The following is a 7,912-nucleotide window of genomic DNA, read 5'->3' as shown; positions in this document are numbered from 1 at the left end:
TTGTTTCAGCCGCTTCCTGTTGCATTGGGAGACAAATGAACACATCTATAAAAGCTATAAATGTAATATGAGCGTATTAAAAAAAGAAAAAAACATGACTGAGGGATGGCGGCACAAGCACATTTTAATGAGGATAACAGGCAGGACGTTCTTTTAAGATGATTTTATTGCCTTTTGTGGACGTGAAATGTACTCGCTCGCACAAGTCGGAAGTGAAGAACAAAAGAGGAGTGGAGATTCATAAAATACTTGGATCTGACACCCAACACTAAATATTGGAGCGTGTAAAATTGTATAAAAACCCACTCCATGTCAGGCTTACGTTGCAGTTTTAAAATTGACGGGCCACAAATCAACCCTTTTTGTCGTGTACTGTTGTTAACTTTGACTTTGTATAGTACACAAATAATGTCCGCTTCTTGTTTGAACTCACGTTTTTGCACTTTATAGGATATAATTCACTTTATCGGATATATTTCTTGTTAATACATTGGCTCATGTTGATGACGATAGATATTCACTCCATACAAAATGGAAGGCGTGGCAGCGAATGTTCATACCCACTTAAAATGGACGTCTAACAGTGCTGAACTCTTTGAAGTTCAGATCCCTGATAATCTTGGAGGGAAAATCCGCTATTTCAATAGGCTGTCAGTGACAGGGGCAAACCATTTGAACCAGGGGGATTGGTGACAGCGAACTACTTGTTCTCTTCTTGCTAGTTATCCCATTTAAAATATTTTAAACATATACTAGTGTTAAATTTACATTTTAGGCATTTTTTTTAGCCTGTCCAGGCTAAATTTGACCAATAAGATACACCGTTAGATATTCTTTTACGAAACGTTGCCACCTGCAACCTAATCAGGTTACGTACGAAACCACGTTCTTTCAGCATGGCGGCAATGGTGGATAGCACGTATTCATACAAACAAAGATGTCCGGGAACGCGATAAAGATAAAACTGTGGCGAAAAAAACAAGACATAGCCCTTCTCAACAGTGTTTTGAACATTTGTTGGGTGAGTGAAAAACATTCCTTCATTTCAAAAAGCGTTCATTATGTCGAAAAGTACTTTCTTCGGGGGGCGTGCTCAGCAGCCGTGCTAATCGCTAAGCCCAAACCATTGAAACCCATGGTACCCTATGCTAACATCGTTAGCAAAGCATTGCTGGGCAAATTGTCACCTTTAGAAAATGTAGGTATGTAATATATAGGCTATGTGTGTTTACTATAGATTTCAGTTTTTCCTCCATGATGAAACTCATACTTAAAATTGCCCCCCCTTTCGCAGTCCTTTAATGACACCTCTGCTTAAGTTAGAGCAACAACAGTCTCTAATTCACCGGGCAAACTTTCCTTTCTCCGATACGTTGATTTGATATACTCCGATAGAGCCGTTCTCTCAGACGCCATCAATTGTCTATAGATTTTCCTCGGCGCGTCTTGCCAGAGAAACAAAAGGCAAAGCCGAGAGGCTTTATTGATATGGATGTCGGCGGAATATTGTCTCTTTTCGAGGCTAATCAATCACCACGTCAGGCTTTACGAGGGGCGGAAATTAGGGATGGTCCTGGGGGTTTCACCCCGGGGTACATCCAGGACGGGAACCTTGTTTTGACCGTGACAGCCATAAACTCATTCATTAATTCTTCTGACCTACTTGTACCCTGAGATCGAACCCTCGACCCCATAACAGCGAGCCCGACGGGAAAACCACTCAACTGCCGAGTTGCCATATACAGTTCATATTTTTAAATGTAATTCCTTGAGATGCCCAGAATTTGAATTGAATTGAATGCTATTATTGTCATTATACAAGTATAATGAGATTTTAAGGTAGAAATAAATGTATTCATTGGTCGTTTTAACACTTTTAAAGTATTATAAGACTCTAAATTATTTATATAACATTGTTATGCTGTTGCTAGTCAATGAGTATATGTAAAGGAGTTTAATGAAAATAAAATAAGACTGCTTTTTATTCAATTTATAATTCACGTGTGTCAAAGCGGCGGCCCGGGGACCAAATATGGCCCGCCACATAACTTTGTGCGGCCCGAGAAAGTAAGTCATGTGCTGACTTTCTGTTTTAGGATCAGATTCGAATGAAGAGTATAGATTTGTATCAAATTTCCTGATTTCCCCCCTTTTAAATCAATATTTGTAATTTTTTAATAATTTTTTGGTGTTTTTAGTTGAAAAAATATTTTGTAAAATCTAAAAATATACAAAAAAGGTAAAATAAACATTGTATATTGAATATTCAGGCCTTTCCATCCAGTTCTTTTAATCCATTTATAAAAAAAGAATTAAATATTCTATCTAAAATGGTCCAGTCCATATCAAATCGAGTTAAAACGGCCCGCGAACCAACCCGAGTCTGACATCCTTGGCCTAAAGCCTTCCCGTTACAGCACTAAAATAACATTGTCGGTATCGGGAAGGATTAAAAAATAGCGGCCCAAAAGTAAGTTTTACGAGATGCCGCTTTTAAGCGCTGCTCGCCCTACCCAAGATGTCCGCCAGCTACACTCACTTCCATAAAAAAGGGATTTGACTGGCTTTTCTGAGCCATTTAAGATGACGGGCAATAAATTCCACAAGGTTCAATTGCTGTTTATGTGTTTGCAGTCGCCCGTGGCGGAGGACCACTCCAAATGTCGAGGAGAACGGCCAACGCCGTGGGCTACGCGAGACCACCTCGTCTCCATGGCGCTTTCCCGACATCACGGACACGCGGCTGGTGCTCACGCACGCCGGCACGTACGTGCACGGAGGCTTCATTGCAGGTATCAGTGATGATAGCAAATGAGTGGCGGTTAATAAGAGCAGCAGCTAAACGTCACATTTAATCTTTGCGTGGCACAAATGCGGAGGTGCGTTTTGCAAACCCTGATAAAAATTGCAATTATTGATTTAAAAAGGGGAAAATTAGGAAATATAATATACATCAATAATCTTCATTTGAATTTGATCCGAAAACAGAAAGTTGGCATTCATTGACTTTCTCGGTCCGCACAAAATGAGGCGGCGGGTCAGATTTGGCCCCCGGACCGACACTTTGACACCTGTGATGTAATATTTATGAGCCAAAGTCAATCAATTGAGCTAATTTAGTTATTTGTTGGACATTGACCTTTTTTTCTTCAAGGTTTGTTTCAATAATGTCAAAATAGTCTGTATTTCTAGATTTTTAACGATGACAGAATATTGCAATGAAGTATTTGTGGGAAAAAAACTATAGAAAAGCTCCATTTATAAATGAAATTTATTAGAAACCTGATGACCTCATTTCACAACAGAAGGATGAATAGAGTGGCCTGATTGGACATCTGAAATCCTCATTGGCAGTCGACGAGTCCAACTTTACGTGGCTAAAGTCCGTGTCCTCTTTCCGTCAGTCCCGTTGCCAGAACTTTGATTGGCACTTTTCCCGTCTTTGCTGCTGTCACTTCTCATCCAATCGGAACATTCCGGGGCCGTGTAAATGAGCCGCCAGCCCCGGGCGTCGCCACAGCCTTTGACTCGCCACCCTTGGACCGCCACGGCGACGCCTAAATGCGGTCAAACCAACGAACGCGGATCGATTCCCTTCGTTTCCCGCCAACGGAACCCGACCAGGTGCTCCAATCGGCGGGGTTCCGTTTCCGAACGCCGGCCATTGGTGGACACGGCGTGTCAAAACGTCAACGAGGGGAAGAGACAAGCGGGCCCGGCCGGCCCCGGGGGGGACGGCGCCGTAGTCCGAGCTGGAGCGAGCGAGCGAGCGTGCGCCCGCCGCAAATTGATTTGGATTTTCCTCCAAATCACTCAAAGTGTTTAACGCTAATGGGAGGCGATCTCGGAGCGGCAGACGCAGGCAGACGCAGACACGCCACCCAAAGTGACGCGCCGCCGTGCTGACACGCGGGACACGAGAGGAAGGAAGAGCGCTTGTCAGTCCGCACGTCAGCGCACGTCACTGTCAAAGCCGCAACTCACTTTCCTAATAAGCCGCGAGCCTCGCCACGAATACGACACCCCGGCGTGCCAGAATGCCTTTTTTGTGCTCACCAAAGCACTTTGGCGGATCAATTTGTAATTGTTTTTACGCTACCGATTCAGGTACGGCACCCCTCCTGGTGCCTGTAGTGAGCTGGGATAAGCTCTAGCACTCCCTACGACCCTTGTGAGGACCAGCGGTTTGGAAAAGGAATGATTAAATATTTCCTGCTAGATCACCGGTGTCAAAGTGGCGGCCCGGGGGCCAGATGTGGTCCGCCGCATCATTTTGTGCGGTCCGGGAAAGTTAATCAACTTTCCGACTGTGTGCCAACTTTCTCTTTTAGGATCATATTAAAATGGAGTATGGATTTATATTAAATTTCCTGATTTTCCCCTCTTTGAAATCAATCAGTCATTTTTTAATCCATTTTTTTCTGTGTTTTTAGTTCAAAAATTATGAATGATGAGCGCCGACTTTTGGTTTTAGGATCAAAATTATAGATGTATATTAAATTTCCCCTTTTAAAACATTAAAGTTAAAAAAACAACAAAAAATACATCAAAAGGGTAAATAAATTATTTTTAAGGACTTATAGAAAATAACTATGACATTCCATGGCCAGCCACCACAGTCCAATCCGATTGGACGCCAGCCATTGAAGAAAGTTGAAATGGATTTGATGTCTTTGATGGGTCCCAAGTTCAATATTAATTTGATATTTGAACCATAATAACCCATATTAATGCTTATTGGAGATTGGTGTGTGTTTGTGGGGGGAGTGATAAGTGCACAGAGGGCGCCTAGAGGAGGCGAGATGTCATCGCTCAGGCGAGAGATGACATCACAGCGGCCCGCTATGCAAATAGTCCACATATGATCTTTTTATGCAAATGTTCTTCTCGGGTGGACCTAAAATATGGAGACACTTCCTTTGATTGGATTTTCAAATCAGCTCGCTTTTATTCTTTCACTAGCATTTTCTCGAGATGCGCTACGGCCGTATATAGATTGGGTTTAAATTCTCGGGGAGTCTTTCCTCTGTATTGGATTATATGGAAGTAGCATTAGTGTTTTTTTTTGACTGGATTTGATTCATTGTTTTGCCTATTTATGTTTTTATTTTATTTTTTGATTGTATTTGACACCGCAAGGGTGTCAGACTCGGGTTGGTTCGCGGGCTGCTTTAACTTCAACATTTTTTTTGGGCCGGACCATTTTAGATATAATATTTACATTTTTTTATTTATATAAATGGATTAGAATAACATGATTAAAAGCCCTGAATATTCTGTTTTTTATAGATCTAAAACAATGTTTATGTTAGCTTTTTTTAAATATATTTTTAGATTTTACAAAATGATTTTTGAACTAAAAACTAAAAAAAAATATTAAAAAATTACAATTATTGATTTAAAAGGGGGAAAATTATGAAATTCAAGATACATCTATACTTTTCATTTGAATTTTATTCTAAAACAGAAATTCGGCACTCATGATTGACTTTCTCGGGCCGCACAAAATGATGTGGCGGGCCAGATTTGGCCCCCGGGCCGCCACTTTGACACCCTTGTCCTAGCCGGCGCAGGATCTTGCAGATTTTTTTTTTCATGTGATGTAAAGTTTGAAATTGCACCACCCAAATAAATGTGCCTGTCCTATTGTCGCCGCCGGTTACGAATCCACTTTCCTAAAACGTATTTATTTTTGTGTTTGCGCAGGTTTGGCGATTTGAAGACGACGCCTCCCGTCTTTGTGCGGCGCCTTGTACGGATGGCCGTTATTTAGTCATGGCGGATGCTCCCATTGTGAGGCGGGTGCTTGTATTCCCGCCGTGGCGTACCTGGGACGGAAAGCTATCTGGGTGAGCATATCGTCGGCCTTCTTTTTCCCACAATGCCATTGTGCGGCCACAAAGGCGAGCGCCGTCAAAAGTCAAAAAGAGACACGGTTCCTCCACGTGTCCGTTAAATCCGACATTCTTCCTCCTGTCCTTCCATGCTTTGGTCTGATTGGTTTGCCATTCCAAGTCGAAATAGAATTGCAGGACGTAATTCTGTGTGATTTTCGTTAGTGGAATACAACTTTAGGCGCCTAAAATCGCATTTCCTTGTGGATAAAGAGAATTTTCAGATTTTGTGAGCCTTTTTCCGACTGGTGACGCGTACAAAAATGAAGCTAAATATAAGCTAATGTTTTTCAAATGGTTTCCTTTTCAGTAGTCGATTCTTCGAGGGAAAAAATAAGCACAAACGGAAAATCATCAATTACAGTAATCTCTCGATTATTGCGTCTTCACTTATGGCGCAACGAAGAGAAACAAGCTACGATTTGGGTAACCCTACTTCACAATTTGGCGATTGTCCGGTCTACATTAACTGCGCTATTTGAGCGATTCCTGTACTCATGTTTTGGTTTTAGCTAATGCTATGTTACGATATAATAATGGAACGTTTTGTCAACAAAACTTATTTACGTTGCGTTTGGAAATTATTCTTTCAGCATTTCATATTTTTTCGAGTAAATACATAAATGTAAACATCGATCTTTGCGATTGTGTCCTTTTCTGCATCCATTTTCTGAGCCACACAGGAACACACCGGGATCGAACTCTCGATCCCAGAACTGCGAAGCGGATGTGCTGACCATGGTATCGCCTCACAGTCTCATTTTAGCATAATTGGTAGATTTATTTTGGAGCCAATAGAAGACTATAGTAACAGATCATCATGTCATATAGGAATTTATTATTGCTGGTTCCAATATTTTTTGCATGGTTTTTACTCGTCTAAAAAGATATGTTCTTTTAATCCATTTATTTAAAAAAATCTAAATATGATATCAAGCATAAACCCTAAAATAGAATAAATAAAAATGGTTGAAAGAATATGAATTCCATGCTCTAAATGGATTGGACGTCTACTTGCGTTTAACTCTTATTTGTTAAGACGCTCTGATTTTAGTGTCTGTTTTATTATTATAATTTTTCCTAACAAACCCTTTCCTTTGACGTCCACAGCTTGAAAAGGAAAAAGTGGGCTCCTCTTTTCTCTGAGGCTAACGAGAGCTTTAAATATGACGGCTGACATTTCCACGCAGCGTGACACCTTGTCACCGCAAATGAAGTCCTCCACACGGGGAGGAGGCCCCGCCCCCCTCCAGCGCCGCCGCGTGACGTTTGGCACGGAATAAAAGCAACGTCGCGGGAAAACACAGGTAGCTTTTTTTCTTTTTTAATGTCGCAGTAAAAAAGATGGTTATGATGGTAATAGTGGTGATGATCAGAAGAATAACAACAACATGAATGTTTTCATCGTCAAGTACAACAACATTAAAAGACAGCGCGCGCGCACGTGTGCTCTTCACATGCTTCCTATTTTACACTTTATCATTTACACGTCACTTAACCAAAAGGGGGAGAAAAATAACCCCTTGGTAACCATGGTTACCGCTTAGCCAAACCCCCCCAACACACACAAAGATAAAGCTGCTTTGGCCGAGTTTAAAACCCCCCCAAAAATAGTGCTTATAAATAATAGGACATGTTTTTTGTTTAAAATTATCAAAACAAAAAATTGCATTTATAATTTTTCAACACTTTTTATCGTTACCGCTTTTTCATATGATTAGATAACACGCATAGAAAAGAAAAAAAGTTGTGCAAAACAATGTGGTTAATGTCTTTGTGCACCAGCAGTCATTCTTCATTTTTAAATTAAAAAATATAGAAATGATGTATAATTTAGACAGGAATTGTTTTTTTTACCTTTACATATGATATGTACATATTTTACATAGACCTGAAGAAAAAGAGGTCGCTGAACAAACAATTTTTTCCAGTTTTTTAACGGTAGAGATGAGAAATATGACACACAATATGAAATATGAGAGGAGGCGGGGCTTGACTTGTAATTTTTGCATTCTAAG

General features: G+C 40.8%; 2 long non-coding RNA genes across 2 annotated transcripts; both read left to right on the top strand.

Annotated features, from left to right (window-relative positions):
- The first annotated feature begins 884 nt into the window (after positions 1-884).
- LOC144194474 (uncharacterized) lies at positions 885-5,757 on the top strand. Its single transcript, XR_013325895.1, has 3 exons — positions 885-1,021; positions 2,635-2,792; positions 5,707-5,757. It is a non-coding gene; the product is annotated as an uncharacterized LOC144194474 (long non-coding RNA).
- Positions 5,758-5,760: 3 nt separating this feature from the next.
- Positions 5,761-7,413, top strand: LOC144194473 (uncharacterized). Its single transcript, XR_013325894.1, has 2 exons — positions 5,761-5,849; positions 7,005-7,413. It is a non-coding gene; the product is annotated as an uncharacterized LOC144194473 (long non-coding RNA).
- The last annotated feature ends 499 nt before the right edge of the window (positions 7,414-7,912 follow it).

Source organism: Stigmatopora nigra, chromosome 3 (assembly GCF_051989575.1).
Source record: "Stigmatopora nigra isolate UIUO_SnigA chromosome 3, RoL_Snig_1.1, whole genome shotgun sequence".
In the NCBI taxonomy this organism is placed as follows: Eukaryota; Metazoa; Chordata; class Actinopteri; order Syngnathiformes; family Syngnathidae; genus Stigmatopora; species Stigmatopora nigra.
Note: the sequence above shows the minus strand (reverse complement) of the source record. Positions and strands in the feature narration are given on the sequence as shown.